The 20,989-nt window shown below is 35.2% G+C and overlaps 4 non-coding genes across 4 annotated transcripts; all 4 read right to left on the bottom strand.

The window, feature by feature from the left end:
* Positions 1-5,830: 5,830 nt before the first annotated feature.
* Positions 5,831-5,991, bottom strand: LOC120122833. Its single transcript, XR_005516128.1, has one exon. It is a non-coding gene; the product is annotated as a U1 spliceosomal RNA (small nuclear RNA).
* A 1,326-nt stretch (positions 5,992-7,317) lies between these two features.
* On the bottom strand, positions 7,318-7,433 carry LOC120122827. Its single transcript, XR_005516123.1, has one exon. It is a non-coding gene; the product is annotated as a U5 spliceosomal RNA (small nuclear RNA).
* Positions 7,434-8,225: 792 nt separating this feature from the next.
* LOC120122825 lies at positions 8,226-8,385 on the bottom strand. Its single transcript, XR_005516122.1, has one exon. It is a non-coding gene; the product is annotated as a U1 spliceosomal RNA (small nuclear RNA).
* Positions 8,386-19,569: 11,184 nt separating this feature from the next.
* On the bottom strand, positions 19,570-19,730 carry LOC120122814. The gene has a single exon (XR_005516113.1). It is a non-coding gene; the product is annotated as a U1 spliceosomal RNA (small nuclear RNA).
* Positions 19,731-20,989: the final 1,259 nt, after the last annotated feature.

Raw genomic sequence — 20,989 nt, 5'->3', positions numbered from 1 at the left:
TTTAAAAAATAAGATTATAAATACTTATACATTTTTTATTTTCACAACATTATAAATAATTACAAAACTTTGATTGATGTGGGGTGATTCAACAAGGAACACCCTTACAAAAATTTGTCTAAGAATAATGAGAGCGTAGTGAAAACCTCTCTATCTTTGTTTAGACTTTTTGCATTCTTTTCTCTTTTGTTTTTCTGCTCCTCCTCTTCTTTTTGCTCTCAAACTTGTTTTCTTGGTTTAACATTAACAGTGGTAATAAGAGATGTTTCTTGAGGGTTGTGAGGTTCTATTACTATTTGTGGGTGATTAAAACACTTTGAGAGTTTGAGTTTTTAAAGTGTTTTCTAAAATGGTTTCTTCAAATGCTCCTTAAACACATGTTCCTATTTTTACAGGAACTCATTACCATGTTTGGGCAGTTAAGATGAGAGTCTATTTGAGATCTCTTACCTTGCGGAGGGTAGTATAAACTGATGAAGATCCATCGACAAGGTTACAAAAAATTGGCTAAGAATAATGAGAGCGCAGTGAAAACCTCTCTATCTTTGTTTGGACTTTTTGCATTCTTTTCTCTTTTGTTTTTCTGCTCCTCATCTTCTTTTTGCTCTCAAACTTGTTTTCTTGGTTTAACATTAACAGTGGTAATCAGATATGTTTCTTGAGGGTTGTGAGGTTCTATTACTATTTGTGGGTGATTAAAACACTTTGAGAGTTTGAGTTTTTAAAGTGTTTTCTAAAATGGATTCTTCAAATGCTCCTTAAACACATGTTCCTATTTTTACAGGAACTCATTACCATGTTTGGGCACATTTTCACCAGTATTATGGATCTTGAAACACCCAAGAGAGTTTAGGATAAACTCAAGGAAACTTATGAGGGAGGTCATACAGTAAAGAAAACTAATCTCTTGACTCTAAAGAGAGAACTTTCTATGTTGCAAATGGAGTATGAGTTAATTAAAGATTTTTCAATGAGGTTGATGGACATTGTAAATCAAATTCATCTTTATGGTGAAGACTTACAAGATGAAAATGTGGTGGAGAAAGTCATGATTAGTGTTCCTCAAAGGTTCGAAGAAAAAATTTTAGCTATTGAGGAATCTTATGACATGTCAAGATTGACCATTGCTGATATTGTTAGCAAGTTAGAAGCACAAGAACAAAGAGTTTCTATGCGAGCTCATAAGGCAAGTGAAGGTGTTTTTCTTGCTACTCATAAAGGAGTAAATTTTAACAAATTTGGGAAGAAATCTGAAAGTTCAAAAAAGGGTAAGACTTTTGTTTCTCTTGATGGTTAAAATGGAAAGTTCACGTCATGTCCTATTTGTAAGAAAACAAATCATGCTGAAAAGGATTTTTCGGTTCAAAGATAAGGGCATGACCAAATTTAAGTGTGCTTTTTGTGATAAGCTTGGCCACACTGAAAATCGTTTTTGGACTAAAAACAAGCAAGCAAAGAAGAAATCTCAACAGCAAGCAAATGCCAGTGAAGAGAACTAAGAGCAGGGTGAGCACTTGTTCATGATTTCTCATGTTGTTGTACCAGCTCACAATTCCATTTAGCTCTTGGATAGTTGGTGAACTAGTCATATGACACATATGGCAGCATATTTCAATTCACTTGATCAGTCTTTCAAGACAAGTACGAAGTTGGGAAATGGTGCTACGGTTCAAGTTCAAGGCAAAGGTTCGATTTGTGTCGATATTCCTCAAGGTAAAAGAACTATTCATAATGTTTTTTTTATTCATGATTTAGCCCAACTCTAGTTAAGTAGTCCTCAAATGATTAAAAATGGTTGTAGTGTTCAGTTTAAGGGTGATGTCTGCAATATATTTGATGGTTGTGGTTCTAAGTTTGCTGAGTTAGAAATGAAGAATAATAGTTTCTATTTGAACCATGACGTTATCTGTGAACATGTTTACTTAGCAAATGATGAAATTAGCTCTCTTTGGTATAAAATGATGGACCATTTTAATCTTAGAACCTTGAAGTACATGCAGTCGAATGACTTTGTAACTGACTTGCCTAAGCTAAATATTTATGATGATAAATGTGAAACTTGTCAACTTGGAAAGTCAGGTAGGTTTTCATTTTCTCATTATTGTTTACAGAGAGCAAGTATGAAATTAGAGTTAATTCACTCTGAATTGTGTGGTCCAACGAAGACTACTTCTGTGAATGGTACCAAGAATTTTGTGTTGTTTATAGATGATTTGACAAGATTGTGTTGGGATTATTTCTTAATGTCTAAGTTGAATGTATTGTCAATGTTCAAAGAATTCAAGAAATTTGTTGAAAATCAAAGTTATTGTAGGTTGAAGGTCTTTAGAATGGACAATGGTGGAGAATATGTGTCCAAGGAGTTCAATTGTTTTTGCAAAGACTCTGGGATTCCTCATCAGCTCAATGTTTCTCACACTCCTCAACAGAATAGAGTTTGTGAAAGGAGGAATATAATTGTTTTGAATATGTCAATATGCATGTTGTTTGAAAAACATCTTCCCAAATCTTTTTGGGCAGAACTGTCTCTACTTCTGTGTATTTGTTGAATAGGTTATCAACCAAGGTTATGAATGGGAAAACTCCTCTTGAAGCATGGTCTGGGTCTAAACCATCTGTGGAACACCTTAAAGTGTTTGGTTCAATCTGCTTCAGTCATATACATTCCAATATGAGGTCCAAGTTAGATAAAAGGGCTTGGAAAGACATTTTCATTGGTTATTCTTATCAATCTAAGGGGATAGAGTCTTCAATCTGGAAAGCAGGAAAGTTGTAGTAACTAGAGATATCGCTTTTGATGAAGGTTCTTATTGGAATTGTGAGAAGCATGATGTGAAAAAACATGATAAACCAATGGTTGAAGAAGTTGTTACAACCGATGATATTGAGAATGATGAAAATAGTGATAGTTTTGATACAGCAGATACGACTGACGCTGAGGTTGTCAAAACCAAATCCTTAGCTGATGTGGATGAAAGGTGCAACTTTATATTTGTTGAACCAACAAGTTTTATTGAAGCTTCAAAGGTACCTGAATGGATTGATGCAATGAAGGCAGAAACTTCTGCAATTGAGAAAAATGGTACTTGGTTCTTGATTGATCAACCTAACGACAAGAATGTTATAGGTGTGAAGTGGGTGTGTAGGGCCAAGTTCACTCTGGATGGAACTATGTTCAAGCATAAGGCAAGGTTGGTTGTAAAGGGGTATGCACATATAGGTGGAGTTGACTATGGTGACACATTTGCACCGGTTGCTAGACCCGATACCATAAGATTACTCATTACCATTGCAAGGCAATTGGGTTGGAATGTGTTTCATTTTGATGTAAAGTCTGCCTTCTTAAATGGAGTGCTTGAAGAAGACATATATGTTAATTAACTTGAAGGTTTTATAGTTGCTGGAAAGAAGCATCAAGTGTACAAGCTCAAGAAAGCTTTTTATGGCCTAAAACAAGCACCAAGGGCTTGGTATTATCGAATTGATCCTAATTTGCAGAAGTTGGGTTTTCAAAGGAGCATTAATGAAGCTACTTTGTATCTTAAGAAAGATGAGAATGCTGATTTTATTGTTATTTCCCTTTATTGTTGATGATTTTTTGGTGATGGGAAGCAATGACAAAGTTGTTTCAAAATTCAAGTTGAGTATGCAAGAGGAATTCGAGATATCTAATCTTGGCTTGACGAGCTACTTTCTTGGGATGGAAATTAATCAAAGCAAGGCTGGTATTTTCATTTCACAACAAAAATATGCCTTAGATGTTCTAAGGAAATTTAAATTGGAATCTTGCAATGGGAGTTGATTCACCATTTCCTTTAAACTTGAAGTTGTCAAAGAACGATGGTAAAAAACTCGGTGATCCTTTTATTTTCAAAAGCATAGTTGGAAGCTTACTTTATTTGACAACAACAAGACCATATTTAATGTTCCCTACAATGTTGTTATCTAGATTCTTGAGTTCATCAACTGATGTTCATTTGGGTGTTTCTAAGAGAGTTCTCAAGTATGTGAAAAGCACAATGTGTGAGGGGCTGAATTATTTGAAGACTGGTAGTGTATTGTTGAATGGATACTCTGACAGTGACTGAGTCGGAAGTTTCGATGATATGAAAAGTACACATGGATATGTTTTCAACCTTTGCTTGGGTACAATCTGCTGGAGTTCAAAGAAACAACAAGTTGAGACTTAATCAACTGTTGAAGCTGAATACATTGTTGTTGCAGCAGCAGTAAATCAATCAATTTGGTTGCGAAATTTGCTTTCTGATCTTGGTTTGAGCAAGAAGGTGCTACTGTTCTTTTTTGTGACAACAAATCTGCTATTGCTATTGCTGAAAATCCAGTTCAACGTGGCAGAACAAAGCATATCGATGTGAAGTTCCATGCAATTCGTGAAGCTGAAAAAAATTTGCAGATCAAGATAAAATTTTGTTCTTCTGAAATGTAGATTGCTGATTTGATGACGAAGGTTCTTTCAAGGAATATAATTTCTTTTCTCAAACATGAGCTTGGTATGACCAATATCAACCTCACGGTGGAGTGTTGATGTCTTTAAGTTTGATACTGGAAATCATATATTAGGTTGCAACCCAGAACCTTAAGATTGAAAGCAGATATTAGGTTGCAATTGGAAATGAGAAATTAGGTTGCAATTGAGAATTTAGGTTGCAACAGGTTTTGTCTTACATGCCAGCTGTAATGATGTCTATTAGCTGTTTTTGAGTCTGTTTTAAGTTAAGTGTTTCTTTTATACTAATGTTTGACAGCTCTACATTTCAAATTATTGTGGTTTGTAATCCTATTAAATGAAATTGTTAGAATGATGAGTGTAGTGAAAACCTCTCTATCTTTGTTTAGACCTTTTGCATTCTTTTCTCTCTTTTTTTTCTGCTCCTCTCCTTTTTGCTTTCAAGCTTGTTTTCTTGGTTTAACATTAACATCTTAAGCCAAGGGAAAGTAGACTGAAAACATTAAGAATATGAATGATGATTAGATCACATAAACTTTTAACTAGAAATTGAAACGGACCACGTGAACGGATCCCCCTCTGCAACAAATTATGACCTACGCCATGAGCCTTGTTGCCACAGGTTTGGCAACACCTCAAGCAGTTCACTTTGGTATGAATTGTCATATACGGAAGCTAAGGGTAAGATTAGGAAAGGGGACAAAATATGAGAAACAACATTCAGTTCTGAATTCAAATGTAAAAGTGCAGTGTGGAAAGCCTTTAGGTTTGTAAATCCAACAAAGGAAAAAAACCTATGGATGAATGAGATCCATAATTTCTCAGTTGATGTTCCAAGGATATCAACCATCTAAATTTCAGATTGTGTTGATGTCGAAACATGAGCCATTTTTTTCTTTCTAAAAGAGATCACTGCATATGTGAGGCTTAGGATATGTTTCAAGACTTCATCATTGATTAAAAGATTGAATTGGAATTGGAATTGGAATGAGAAATAAATCAAATTTATTTGAACTGTAATTCAATTGATTTATGTTATAACAATAAAAAAGACAATAATCGTGATATCTTTTATTTTCGGGTTGTGATTTCTCTAATTAGGAAAAGTTTTCCTACAGGTGAGCAATAACAAGTCTAGTCTACGCAAATGCTTTGATTAAAAACTGTGATATAAGTTAGTTCCAAATTGGCAGGCAAGTGGACTGTAGAACAAGCGATTTGATAATAAAAATCATGAGATAAAATATAATATTACACTACATCAATCACTCTGTATGTGAAATACATCTTCTTCCACAGTCAACAATTTAACAATTGGTAAACTTGGTTATTAAACAATGAAAACTTTTAATTAGAAATGAAAAAGGGGTCTCGCGAACGCAGGCCCCCACTGCCAGAAATAATGACGTATGCCCTCCCACTTGAGGAGACCTTAAGCAAGTGCACCTTCCAAGTGCAATGAAAGCCACCAGCCTAGGCCATGAGTCTTATTGATCACCCATCGACCCCGTCCAGGTAAGTATATTTCAAGGTTCTCCCATGCTTATTCTTTATACGTCTAGCTAACCTCTCCTCTACTTTCTTCTCGATGTGGGTTTCGAGCTCTCAAAGTTGTGCATACTAAATATTTTTTATTATTATACAGGTGCACCCAAGTTTTGGAATTGCCATTTTCATCAGTGATTTGTCTAATAAAACTGAACTTGTTGCTCAAGTTGAATAGTGAATGTTTTATTTTGTTTTGTTGAAAATTTGAATTGATTGATTCCAAAGATATAGGTGCGTCTTTATCATGAATATTTTTGGCTCCACTAATTTGCAGTTCCTCGTGGTGTAATATATGGTTGTGGTGACATACATACGAGCAACTTATAATTGATAGATTTCTGGTGGTATTGTTTGTGTAATTGCAGCTGTTTGAAGGCAGTTTGCTTGGTTGGTAGCTATTGTCTGTAATATATTACAACAGAATTGCCCAACAGAAGCAGTGGAAATTTACCTATGTTGCCACCGTTGAGTACCAAAGACAAGGATAGTAAAACCAAAGAAGAGAATCAAAAACTCTTGATTGGAAATTGTGTGGACCCTGAAGATTGGATATAGTGATTTCATTTGTTGACTATTTGAATACCTTCATCTCATATGGAATTTATGTTGGAAGCATAAGTGGACACTCTATAAATAATCTCTCTTTCTCTCGATTTTTACTCATACATACATGCATTTTAACTTTAATCATTTGAGTCTTTATATAGGCATTAATAACAGCCTCATTCTCTTCAATTGTCTTAATTCTCAATCAGCAGAGTTTCTGATTTGATTTTACAAGAAAACTCCTAACAGTCTTTTATCGCATTCTTTCTGCCTTTCTTACATCTATATCTTCAAAATGCATACATTATGAATATACCAGCCAAGTTTCAATATAGTAAATACTGGCAATAACAAGCATGGATTTATATTTGAAAATAAAAGCATGAGATTATTGAATTTATAAATTCCTTAAGACATTTCAAATCCACGCATTCGACTAATCCATAGAGTTGAGAAATAAACATGAACACTACATTTCTATTGCTATGCGTGCTATCACTCAATTTACATTTGAAATCCAATAACCACAAGGCGAAAAAACTGTGGAAACTTGCAGAACGGTCTCAACCTAATATATATATCCAATGACTATCGACTAACAGCATTGACTTACACCACCAAAGCTGCTGACAAGGACTCTGGCTAAATATGGTATAAGATGATCGCACAACACTTTCCAAAGAAATATATCAATAACAGCAGGAGAAGAAGGCACTACCATCTCATAATAATTAGGAAACTTGGATTGATGTGGGGGCATTCAACAAGGAAAACCCTTCCAAAAATTGGCGTATGCCGCTTTTAATGGAGAGCACACAGTATTTTTTAGTAAAAGGCGAAAGAATTGTTCGCTCGTGCTCACCGCACGGTGAGTTTAAATGCTTGCTACATTTTGCTTTATAAACACGAGGAGTACCTGCAAACTTGATTTCCCAGTGCGATGCGGGACTTGTGAACAGAATCATTCACTTGTCCAATTTTATCAGCTTATGTCACGGAATTCTTTGTGACTCGTGATATTAAATTCTGCTCTCTTTGTGATTTCTTTTAAAAGTGAAGGGAAGAGCTAAGAACCTACAACGAATGCTTCAAATGAAATTTCCTGCAGGGGGAATTAGCAGTAACCATTACTTTTACTTCAAAAATGAAGGTGTGGAAATCAATTTCAATCTGGTTGGGGTGGATATAATGTCTTAGGTTAGCTTTGATTCTAACAAAATATCTGAGACACAGAATTAACATAGTTTACCAAAACCAGAAGGTCAGTTAATGTGTAGAGTAGCAAACACCAATAATCAGTGCCATTAGTTTTAGACTTTCTGCTAACATACATACAAAGATAACGTATTTTGTGATTTGGATGAACGATGCAAGCATTTTCCACTGCTTACAATGCAACCGCGGGAAATGCTCCAATCTCTGCCTATCCTAATAAAATCCCAACTCTTTCAATCAGGAAGAGTACCCGTCACTGCTAAACCCCTTCAAAACTCGTATCTATACAAGTTTGAACAACAAATCCAAATTTATCAGAATCAAGGGATATTGCTATTACCACATTGGTTGATCTTCTGTTTTAATAAATTTCAACTCCACAGCCAACAACAATTAACACTAGGTAAGCTTCATTATTAGACGAAAGATACATTTAACTAGAAATGAAGAAGGGGCCGCGCGAACGCAGGCCCTACTGCCAGAAATAATGACGTAGGCTCTCCCACTTGAGGAGACCTTAGGCAGGTGCACCTTCCAAGTGCAAAGAAAACCACCAGCCTAGGCCATGGGTCTTATTGATCACCCATCGACCCCGTCCAGGTAAGTATGTTTTAAAGGTCTCCCATGCTTTATCTTTATACGTCTAGCCAACCTCTCCTCTTTACTGTCTTTCTCGATGTGGGTTTCGAGCTCTCAAACTTGTGCGTGCTTCATTTTTTTTATTATTATACATGGGTACCCAAGTTCTAGGATTACCATTTTCATCAGTAATTTGTCTAATAAAACTGAACTTACTGCTCAAGTTGAATAGTGAATGTTGATAAGTTTTGCAATTTTAAACATTTACTCACAATTGTTTCTTTTCTTTGTTTATTTTTGCTGAAGGCTCTCCGAATTATCACATTTTATTCTACTCAGCTTGCGGGATCAAATTATCATTACCCAGAAGTATAGTATTGTAATTATATGTGAGCTTGCCTTTAATTTTATGTTTACATTTTGAATTTTAAGATCATTTGGTAAATAATTGTGTTTCTTTTAAGACCAGGGTGAGCATTTGTTTATGGTTTTTCATGTTGAATCATCTCATAACTCTACTTAGGTTGTGGATAGTGGTTGTACCAGTCACAAGAAACTCGTGGATGCATACTTTAACAACCTTTATAAGACTTTTAAGATAAATGTGAAGTTAGGAAATGGTGTCACAGTTCAAATTCAAGGCAAAGACTCAATTTCCGTGAATATTATACAAGGTAAAAGAACAATCTATAATATTCTTTTTGTTCTTGATTTAGATCAAAATCTTCCGAGTATTCCTCAAATGATTAAAAATGATTTTAGTGTTCAGTTTAAGGGTGATTTCTACAACATATTTGATGTTTGTGGTTCTAAGTTCGTTGAGCTGAAAATGAAAAATAATAGATTTTAATTGAAGCTTGATGTTGATTGTGAACATGTGTACTTGGAAAAAGATGATATCAATCCTATTTGACATACAAAGATAGGTCATTTTAATCTTAGAACTTCAAAGTATATACAACCAAATGGTTTTGTAACATATTTGTCTGAGCTTAATATTTGTTATGATAAATGTGATAGTGGTCAATTTGAAAAGTCTTATAGACTGTGATTTTCTCATAATTGTGTGAATAGAGCAAATATGAATTACATTTATGGAAAATATTTTTCAGAAAATATTTTTTATATAATTATATTTTATAATTACAATGTTTGTTTGTTTCACTCAAAAGAGTTTCTGGAAAACATTTTACAGTGTTTGGATGGTACATTGTAAAATATTTTACACTGTTTGATTAATTTTTTTGAAAACAATTTTCAGAATCTGTTTTTAATAAAAAAGTATACATGTTTGATATGTTTTTATTCTTTACCTCAATTTTAAAGGTTCATTTTATTTTTATATAATTATATTTTATAAAAATATGTATTTTTATAAGTACGTCAAACTAAATTTTTAGATAATATTAATAATTTATGTTGATTATGTTATAAATACACTATTTTAGGTTTAAAATCTTCATGATGCTTATTCATTCGTATTTTTAGAAATGAATTTCAACGTATGATTAATATTATGTAGGTTTATTTGATATAATATTAATAATTGATTAAAAATATATTATAAAAGTTTATAAATATTATGTAGGTTTACTTAATAGTACACCACATTAAAACAACAATAGTACATAACATTGTAATAATAGTAATAGTGTCAAAATATATAATTAAAATGTTTATCACATTAAAACAACAATAATATCCAACCGTAATAATACAAAGTCTAATTCATACATATTGCAAATGTTCCTCAACCTAACAACAGTGATTTTCAACAATGCATCATGAACATCTTTATATGCTTATTAAAAACTGCAGTAGATCTCATGTCTTATACCTTACACAAGCTATAAGCAGTACAAATGTATATATGGTCCCAAAAAAAGAGTTAAACATACATATTGCAAATGTTTCAGCAATATTAATCTAGAGACAATTCCATAAAGTTTATCTTTACAAGTTGAGAAAAGATGTTTCTTAGGATGTAACCAATAAAATTATGTAATTCAACTGAAAGCCCTAACCTTTAAATCTTACCAACTTTTCTGAAGGATCAAGAGTCCAATGATCTTTCCTCGAGTTGTTAGAGATGTTGACAGCATCATGTTGAGACAATCTTGAGAGCATCTTCCACATAAATTCTTTTTCCTCATAATTTTTCCAGTTGTTGTGTGTCGCATTACTGCTTCTACCAGAAATGTTACGTCTTGCCAATAAATGAGGATCAGCATTTCCAGACTTGGATGTCGGGTAATTTTTAGATCCATGTTTAATATTGAAACCATTCCTCTGGCTGGAAATAGCCTTAGTAACACTGGCTCTTCCAACACCCACACCTTTAGTTTGTGAAAGATCAGTAACACCAATGTTCTTATTACAAACTGTTGAGTAAAATTTAGAGTATACAACTCTAAACTTACTAATATTGGACCCAAACAAGTAAACAAATTACTTGTATTATACCCACAATAAAAGACACTAAAACACTTTCCAAAGACCACTCACAATTTGAAGAGAAATAAACACTCAATAGAAAGGTCACAACTTATACTAAAGACACTACACTCAAATTTTTGGAGGATGTATAACTCAAATGCAAGGGAGATATTTATAGTCCTCACCATGTAACCTACACCATACAAATATTAAATTGAGAAATATTCCTAGCCATACACTATTACCAGCTACTCCACTACTCCATTAAATTGAGATAAGCAATGACATCTTCACTTAACTAAATTGATGTATACAATGACATCAAATTAAGTTGGGTGTGGGCTAATATTGATTTGTCAACACTTCCCCTCAATGTTAGCCCCCATTCTTTGAATCACACCAAGCTGATGATAAAAATGTTCAAACTTTCAAATGCTCAAGCTTTTTGTAAACAAGTCCACAATTTGCTCTATATTGACTTGCATAATCTCAATCTCTTCCACTACCCTCGTCTTTTGGCCTTGCTTTGGAAGTCTTGCTCTTTTTGACTCCAAATTCTCTGATGGACTCGGATGTTGTCATGGTTTTAGACAACTCCTTGACTTCCCTTCGCTCCAACATTTTCTTTGTCCATGGCTTCAATCCGAACATGAAGGTGAAGAAACCATCTTCTTCAGTCAAACTCAGGACTTTGAACATGAGTTTTCTAAATCGGCTCACATACTCCTTAAGTATCCCTTTATGCATGATATGTCTCAACTTGGACCATACCTCCATCCTGGCATATTGTAAGCGAACTTGCTCACTTTGTACCCTCAGCTTGACGGCTTATCTTTCGCTATCGCACTGGGTCCCTTCCTGTGCTCGAGTGCTTTGACACTTGCAATCTCGTCATGTCTTGATCCTAGATTGACTACTTGAGAACATGTAGTCGCACCATGCTGCCCTCTTGATTTTGCTACTTTAGAACATGTAGCCTCACCAAGTCCTTCTTCTGACCTGATTACTTGGACACTCGCAATTGCATCAGACTTTCCTCTGGGTTCGACTGCCTCAAAATCAACAACCTTCCCTCGTCTTGTTCCTTGCTTAACCACATTGACACCTTCAATCGGACCAAGTCTTTTCCCTGGCTTGACAGCTTTAACACTTGCAGCTGCACCAATTCCCGCTACTTCTCCTTCTCCCATCTTCTTCATGATAGTTGCAAGGAGACGCTTCTTGGGACATCCTCTAATCAAATGAGGACCATCACAGAAGTAGCACTTCAGCTTTTTCTTGCTCGTCTTCTTCTTTACACCGGACTTAGTCTTGTCATTCTTTCCCGATGGCTTTCCTTGGCTACGAACAGTCGATGGCTCACCTTGGCCATTCGAAGAGCTTTCTTTACCATCTCCCTGATGCATCTTTTCCCGGTCTCCCCACTATTTCTACTATTCCTAGGCATGGATCTGGATGACACAATGCTAGTTGGCTTGTCTCTCGTAAGCTCGGTTAGCTTTCCGGCTACAGCTATGGCTTCTGAAAGTCTCTGGGCATCACCTTGCTCTCCCCCGAGCATTACCCCTGGTCTGAGTCCTTCCAAGAAGGTCTTGAGCACACCCCATTCACTCATTGCTCCATTGCATATGATCAGTTCTTTCTTGAGCTCATTCACCTCGCTTTTCAAAGCCATCACTTTGGTTTCATGGGCATTACTCCCTCAAACCATCTCCAACTCACTGAGAACTCGTTGTATCTCGTCTTTGAACCTGTCCTCCATGGACTACAATTTATCAAGGCGGGACTCCACAATACCATGGGTCTCTTTGGCCTCATCATCGACTTTTTCAAGTCTCCCGACCCTTTTCCCACGACGTTGAGATATGCTCCAACTTGATGAACCTATCCTTGTGAAAAGCCAAACCTTCCATTAAATAAGCCCATTTCTCGTAGACTGTCAGTTCCTCTTCTCTTTTCCCATCAAGACTCTCCTCATCTTCATGAGTTAACGTACTGTTTCCTCAAACATGCCTTAGGCTCCACCATCGAGCATCTCTACCTCGAGATCTAGCTCCCCCTGGTGTGTTTTCACCGCCCCAAGCATTTCTTGCGAACTCATCATGGCATCCCCATGCTTGGACACCGAAGATGCTCTCAAGCCTACTAGACTCTCTTCACATTTCCCACCACAGAACTCTTTGCCTTTGCGCGTGGAAACTCATTTTCTCTTGTACTTAGAACAGTTTTGAAACTTCTGTCTTTCACCTATCATTTGATTTGAGTAGCCTGAGTCTATGATCCAATTATTCTCGTAGTTAATCTTTTCTGGTGTTGTTACCGTGAGAGCTAATTCTTCTTTCTCTATAGCGAGTAACGCTTCAGCATCCCAACCATCTTCACTATTCTCTTTCAAGCTAGAAGTGCAATATTACTTTCAACAGACTTTTTCTTGGTCCAACAGTCTTTGGCATGTGACCCATCTTCTCGCAGTTGTAACATTTTCCATCGAACTTTCTACTATTACCGCGATTCTTGGAAGCTCCTCCTGAATAAGAACCTCCCTTTCCTTGGTAATTTTTCACCTTGTCATCATCCTTTTTAGATCCACTGTTAGTATATCGCTGAAAAGTGCCTCTACTTTTGCTGCTGTAGAGCGCTTTCTCTTCACCCTTCAGCGAGACTCCTCTCATTTGCTTGGCCATGGCTTCTTGGCATGTAAGCAAATTTTCAAACTAAACAAGCAATATTTGTGTCAGCCATCCCTGTACAGCGGCAACAAACCCTCGATATTCAGGTCTCAAACCATGGATAATTATTCTCTTTACCATGGTTTCCCCAATAGGAGCTTTCGGATCTAACTCTAAAATTTCATGGCATATCAACTTTACCTTGTGAAAGTATTGAGCAATCGTCATGTCACGTTGCACAATCGATAGTAACTCATTCTCGAGAAGTTACAATCTTATATCATTCTTCTTTAAAAAGAGTGTAACAAAAGTGTTTCATGCTTCCTTTGGTGTTTTAGCATCTCGAATGTGCTCTAACATTTCTTCTTCAATTGTGGTCTTTAAAGCAAACATCTCTTTGCCTGCTTTAATTTTCCACTTTCGCAAGATGCCATTGGCATCCTCTACAGCCAGTTGTGTAAATTCACCACCATCGACAACCTCCCAAAGGTCCTGACCTTGTAAGTATGACTCCATACATATTGCACGCGTGTTGCAGTTTTTGTTGTTGAGCTTCTTGATTCCTCCAACTACTTGAAGATTACCCATTGTAACAGCAAGGTTTTGACTGCACCGAACAAGCTTGAGTAACAAACGTGCAAAGTACTAAATTACTCTAAACACAAAGAAGCTCCACAAGGTTTGTAATAACCCCAAAAATAATCTCAAGAAATCTTTTCTGATGTGGAAGATCAGTTAAAACTACAGCCATAGAGCATACTTGGAATTTCAAGAGACCTTATAACGTGACTCTGATACCAATTGTTGAGTAAAATTTAGAGTATACAACTCTAAACTTACTAATATTGCCCAAACAAATAAACAAATTACTAGTATTATACCCACAATAAAAGACACTACAACACTTTCCAAAGACCACTCACAATTAGAAGAGAAATAAACACTCAATAGAAAGCTCACAACTTATACTCAAGACACTACACTCAAATTTTTGGAGGATGCATAACTCAAATGCAAGGGAGGTATTTATAGTCCTCACCATGCAACCTACACCATACAATTATTAAATTGAGAAATATTCCTAGCCATACATTATTACCACCTACTCCGCCTATTCCATTAATTTGAGATAAGCAATGACAACTTCACCTAACTAAATTGATGTATGCAATGGCATCAAATTAAGTTGGGTGTGGGCTAATATTTATTTCTCAACACAAACATCATAGTTAAATGCATCTCTATGATAACATCGGATTTTCTGACAACTTCAAAATAGAATAAGAAAGTGAAAAAGTAATAAACAGATTAAAACAAACTTTAAAACACCTCACATACATTCATTTTAACAGAAGGATCTCCAATATGGTTGTCCAACTGTAATGGCTACTTTATCTGGCCTCTCATAATCCTCCTTTGAGTTGGCCAGAGTTCCAGTCATGTCATTGACCATACCTTTTGCCTTCATCACACAAAAACAAATCAATAGAAAATCCCGTATAATGAAGGCATTAAATCTATCATATATAGCTGAGAGAAATTAAGGAAGTTAAAATCAAGACAAGGTCACAAGGACAAAAAGAATTGGCAACAGTGGCATTGATATGATTCCACAAAGGACTAGAAATGAATGATAGTGGGAATCTCAAAATTTCGGATATGAATCTTTAACAAACAAGGTGAAGAAAATACGGGAGTAAAAGTATTTAAAGTGCTAGCTTTATAAACATAAGCAATCTCCAACTTCAATAAATGCTTCAGAAATATACTGAAAAGCACTTGAATGAATCTTTAACAAAATAGAGGACAAGATGATTATAGAATTTACCCTGCTAGATTGTTGAAGTCACTGCCTTTCTAGATACTTTGGATTTACATGAATGCTATGCGGTGGACGCTGTGAAAGTAGATCGGGTCTTGATGTTGTCGTTCCTGAAGATGAACTATTTATCATGGGAATACCCCTTTCCATGTTCTAAAAAATTATGTATACTTTGATGCACAGGAGGATCAACTTGTCTATATACTTTGCAGAACACCTAAATCTAGCATTCAAAATGATATGGATCATACACTTGATACATGAGTATCAACTTCATTCTATACAAACAAAAAATTAACATACAAAGAAGATTTCAGCATTTGGAAGAGTTTAAGATCCTAAGCACATAAAGGTGGCAACTGGATGTGCATATTTGTCAAAGCGTATAGTGTTTTCATTGAGAACAAAGTCTTCTGCAGTTTTTCAAGTAATAATCATTCAAACATAAGCATACTACAAGAAATTTTGCCATATGTCCCATTCAGTAATGATGGAATCAAAAGAAAAATAATGAAACCCAATCTGGCAGCAAATGTTTAATGTAATCTCTCCCAATATTCCGTTAAATGCGGTTTTTTTCAAACGGGGTCCTCTTGATTTATCAAACGACCTACGCGGATTCTCCATATTAAATGATTAACAAAGTACAAATAAATCAAAAACCCTAAATCTTTAAGGACTCGTAATTCCATCTCAATGAAATCAATAAATAAAAAACTGAACCAGTACAATAATAAATATGAGTCCAAGAATTACAGAGCCGGAATGTACAATGAGGGAAAAACATAAAATCCTTAGACTAAATTATATACAACAACAAAAAGGAAAGAAAAACTAAACTCTAATTTTCTAAAAGTACATAACCAATAATTGTCTATATAAAGAAGGAATAAAGAGAAAGAGGGGAATTAGGGATTTATTTGGAAGTGATATGGGTGATATACATGAGTGTGAAACAGCGAACGTTGAACGGAGAAAATAAAGAAACATCTATTAATAAAGAGGTCAAGGAAGATGAAAATGGAGAAGATGAAATGAAAGACACCTGAGAAGACGAATGTCCGCCTCGTTGGTGAGAAGGAGGTCACTGGATCGCTCGATTTTTCGGTGTGGAGCAAGGGATGGGAAAATGACTTACCCTTTTCCAAACGGTAAGTCATTTTACCGTGTTTTACTTTGAGATTTCCGTTGACCGTAAAACAAAGTCCATTGACCCTCTTGTTTTACGGGAACCAAACACATGATAACGGGAAAAATATTTTCCGTAAAATGTTTTCACCCAACCAAATGGACCCTAGTGTTAGTTCACTCTAAGTTGTGTGGTCCAATAAAGACTTCTTCTGTGAATGACATCAAGTATTGTATGTTTTTAATATGTGATATAACAAGGATGTGCTGAGTATATTTCTTGAATCTTACCTGAATGTATTGTCAACGTTCAAAGAATTCAAGAAATCTATTGAAAATCAAAGTGATTTTAGGTTGAATGTTTTAAGAACAGAAAGATGGTGGAGAGTACGTGTTCAAGAAGTTCAATGATTTTTGTAGAGACATTGGGATTCATATCAGCTCACTATTCCTCACACTCTTTAATAGAATAGGGTTTCCAAAATGAAGAATAGAATTGTTCTGGATATGTCAAGATGTATGTTGTTTAAAGAACATCTTCTAAAATCATTTCGGGTAGAAGCTGTCACTATGCCTATGTATTTTTTTAAACAGGTTAGTAACTAAGGATGTGGATGAGAAAACTCCTCTTGAAGCCTGGTCTAGGTTTAAGCCATCTTTGAAACACCTTAAAGTGTTCAGTTCACTATGTTTCGATCATATACATGCTAATATGAGACCCAAGTAAGATAAAAGGACTTGGAAAGGAATTTTTATAAGTTATTCTTCCCAATCCAAGCGGTATAAAATCTTTAATTTGTATAGCAAGAAGATCGTGGTGAGTAAAAATGTCACTTTTGATTAAGGTTCTTATTGGAATTGGAGAAGAATAATGTGCAGAAGCATGATAGTATATCAATGGCTGACGAGGTTATTATAATTGATAATATTGAGAATCATGTAACTAGTGATGAGTTCTATACAACAGATACAAATGAAGTTTAAGTTATCAAAACTAAATCCTTAGTAGATGTGTAGGAGATGTGAAATTTTATCTTTGTTGAACCAACAAGTCTTATTGAAGTTGAAAAGGGACCTGAATGGATTGATGCAATGAAAGTAGAAATTTTTGTAATTGAGAAAAATGGTACATGGTTCTTGATCGATCAACCTGACAACAAGAATTTTATAGGTGTTAAGTTGATTTATAGGACCAAGTTCAATTTCGTCGGCTCTGTGTTCAAGAACAAGGCTAGGTTGGTTGTAAAGGGGTTTGTACAGATAGGTTGAGTTAACTAATGTGACACATTGAGATTACTCATTGTTATTGCATGTCAACTGAGGAAATGTGTTCCATCTAGATGTAAAATTTGTCGTTATGAATGGAGAGCTTGAAAAATATTTTTATGTTTTTGAACCTGAAGGTTACATGGTTGCTGAAAAGGAACATCAAGTGTACAAACTTAAGAAGACTCTTTAAGACTGAAAACAAGCACCAAGGGCCTGGTATTATCGAATTAATACGTATTTGAAAAAGTTGAGTTTTTAAAGAAGCATTAAAGAAGCTACTTTGTATCTTAAGTAAGATAAGAATGATGATTTGTTTGTTGTTTCTCTGTGTTGATGATTTATTGGTAATGGGAAGCACTGACAAAGCTATTTTAGAATTTAAATCGAGTATGCAAAAAGAATTCGAGATGTTTAATCTTGGCTTGTTGAGCTACTCTCTTAGGATGGAAATGAATCAAAGCAAGGTTGATATCTTTATTTCACAACAGAAATATGCCTTAGATGTTCTACGTAAATTTAAGTTGGAATGTTCCAAGGGAGTTGATTTACTATTGCCTTTAAGTTTGAGGTTGTCAAATAACGATATTGAGAAACTCTATGATCCTTCTAATTTTAGTAGCATAATTGGAAGCTTACTTTACTTAACAGTAACAAGACCTGATTTAATGTTCCTTGCAACATTGTTATCAAGATTTTTTAGTTCACCTACTAATGTTCATTTGGGAGTTGCTAAAAGGTTCCTTAGGTATGTGAAGAGCACATCAAGTGAGAGGCTGAATTATTTAAAGATAGGAAGTGTGATGTTGACCGGATATTATGACAGTGATTGGGCAAGGAGTTTGGATGATATGAAAAGTACATCCATATATGTTTTCAACCTTGGTTCTAGTGTAATTTGTTGAAGTTCAAAGAAGCAAGAAGTTGTGGCTCAATCAACTTCTGAAGCAGAATACATTGTTATTGTTGTTGTTGTAAATCAAGCAATTTGGTTGAGAAATTTACTTTTTGATCTTGGCTTTGAGCAAGATGGTGTTAGTATTCTTTTTTGTGACAATTAGTTATCTACTGTTATTGCTAAAAACCCAATTCATCAGGATAAAACAAAGCACATCACTGTGAAGTTTCATGCTATCTGTGAGGCTGAGAAAAATTTTCATATCAAGGTGGAATTTTGTTATTCTCAAATGCAGGTTGCTGTGATTTTGCTGATTTGTTCTTCTGAAATGTTATGATGATGAGAAGGCAATGTAAGAAGAAGCCTCTCTTCTCATCTTCTGAAAACGTTTTGTATTCTCGTCTCTTTTCCTCATAAGCTTATTTTTATGCGTAATATAAACAGTAAATTGTGCAGTTTTAATGTATCATGGAAATTTTCAACTTCCTATTGTTGCTGAAGTACTGATCTTTACTCTCAACTACACCGAATTGGTGAAATATAATTATCAGTTTCTCACTGCCAAAGGTCATATAATACTACAAAATCCTAAGAATGAAGCAACAAACAAAATGAAGATATCGCTTTTATTGTGCTGTAGCAGCAGAAACAAATCTTCGATGAACTGTCGCCTATGTATGTGAAATATGCATTACTTATTATGCCACTCACATTACTTGCTGACAAGTAAATTGGGGCAGTGAGAAAGATACGTCTTAGCATCATATGAGAAGCAAGTAACTTTTGATTCAAGAGAAAGCCAAAACTCGAGTTCAATGATATTTTTAATGGAAATTCGATCTAATACAGGTTGAGGAAGTATGATTATCAGAATTAATGGACATTGCTATTACCACAGTGGTTTATCTTTTGTTTCAATAAATTTTAGATCCATAGTCAACTTTAACAATTGGTAAACTTAATAAAAAAACAAAAACTTCTAACTAGAAATGAGGAAGGAGTCGCGCGAATGCAGGGCCCCACTGCCACAAATAACGACGTAGGCTCTCCTACTTGAGGAGACCTTAGGCGAGTGCACCTTCAAAATGCAATGAAAGCCACCAGCCCAGGCCATGGGCCTTACTAATCACCCATCGACCCCGTCCAGGTAAGTAAGTTCCAATTGTGTCTCGAGCTTATTATTTATACATCTAGATAACCTATCCTCTTTGTTATCTTTTCGAGGTGGGTTTTGAGCGCTCAAAGTTGTGCTTACTTCTATTATTATACATGTGCACCCAAGCTCTAGGATTACCATTTTCAATAGTAATTTGTCTAATAAAACTGAACTTATTGCTCAAGTTGAATACTGAATATTGATAAGTTCTGTAATTTTAAGATCATTTGGTAAAAAATTGTGTTTCTTTTGGCAGGGTTCAGAGCATGGCAGGTTCCCTAAACCACATGGTGCTTTAGAAGTTTTCTTAATTAATAGTATGTATTATATTTTGTATTATTGAAAATTTCAATTTATTGAATTCAAAGATATAGATGCGTCTTTATCATGAATGTTTTGGCTCATTGGCTCCACTAATTTGCAGTTCCTCATGGTGTATTATATGGTTGCGGTGACTTGATTTCTTCATCACACATGATCTTCTGTTAATAGGCAATGCGTTCTTGCTTGCTACATTGACATACATACGAGTAACTAATTGGTAGATTGCTGGTGGTATTGTTTGTATAATCACAGCTGTATAAAGCACTTTTCTAGGTTGGTAGCTATTGTTCAAAGTCTCTTGATTATGGCATGACGTGGTTGTTGCATGGTATTGAGTACACTCTTGAAATTTCAATTTACTGTTAGGACCTTTTATATTTTGTTTTGATTTAGTTTGACAATTGTAAGATATTTTCTGCAGGTATACGGTTAATTTAGTGGTATTCTTCATAGACAAGAAGCTGTCAGGCTTGAATATTCTGATCTTTTCAAACTTTTGTCTAATTATTCCGTTAATGATTGGGGTTGAGTCTTCTAACACATATATTTACTGCAGAATTTCACGACAGAAACAGTGGAAATTTACCTATGGTGCAACCCTTGAGTACCACATACAAGGATAGTAAAACCAAAGAAGAAAATTACAAGCCAATCACTAGTCACTAGGGATTAAAATAGTGGTTGCTATCATGTTTTCAGTTACTTGTGTATATCGCGATTGCAAATATAATGGGTGCTATTATAGTAATAATGTCGTAACCATCTTTTGGTTGGGCCCTGAATTGGGCTTTAACTTGAAATAATTGGGTTGAGAGTCGCCACCGACTACTTTAAAACGAATTTAGGTGGGTCGGACAACATCTTAACTGATCTGCGTTTTTACCAGAAATGTGTCGGGTTCGGGAGTCTGTTACGGTCAAGGAAGGATTAGCAC

This window comes from Hibiscus syriacus, unplaced genomic scaffold (genome assembly GCF_006381635.1).
Source record: "Hibiscus syriacus cultivar Baekdansim isolate YM2019G1 unplaced genomic scaffold, ASM638163v2 tig00110387_pilon, whole genome shotgun sequence".
In the NCBI taxonomy this organism is placed as follows: domain Eukaryota; kingdom Viridiplantae; phylum Streptophyta; class Magnoliopsida; order Malvales; family Malvaceae; genus Hibiscus; species Hibiscus syriacus.
The sequence above is the reverse complement of the archived record's forward strand: the minus strand, read 5'-3'. Positions and strand labels throughout refer to the sequence as shown.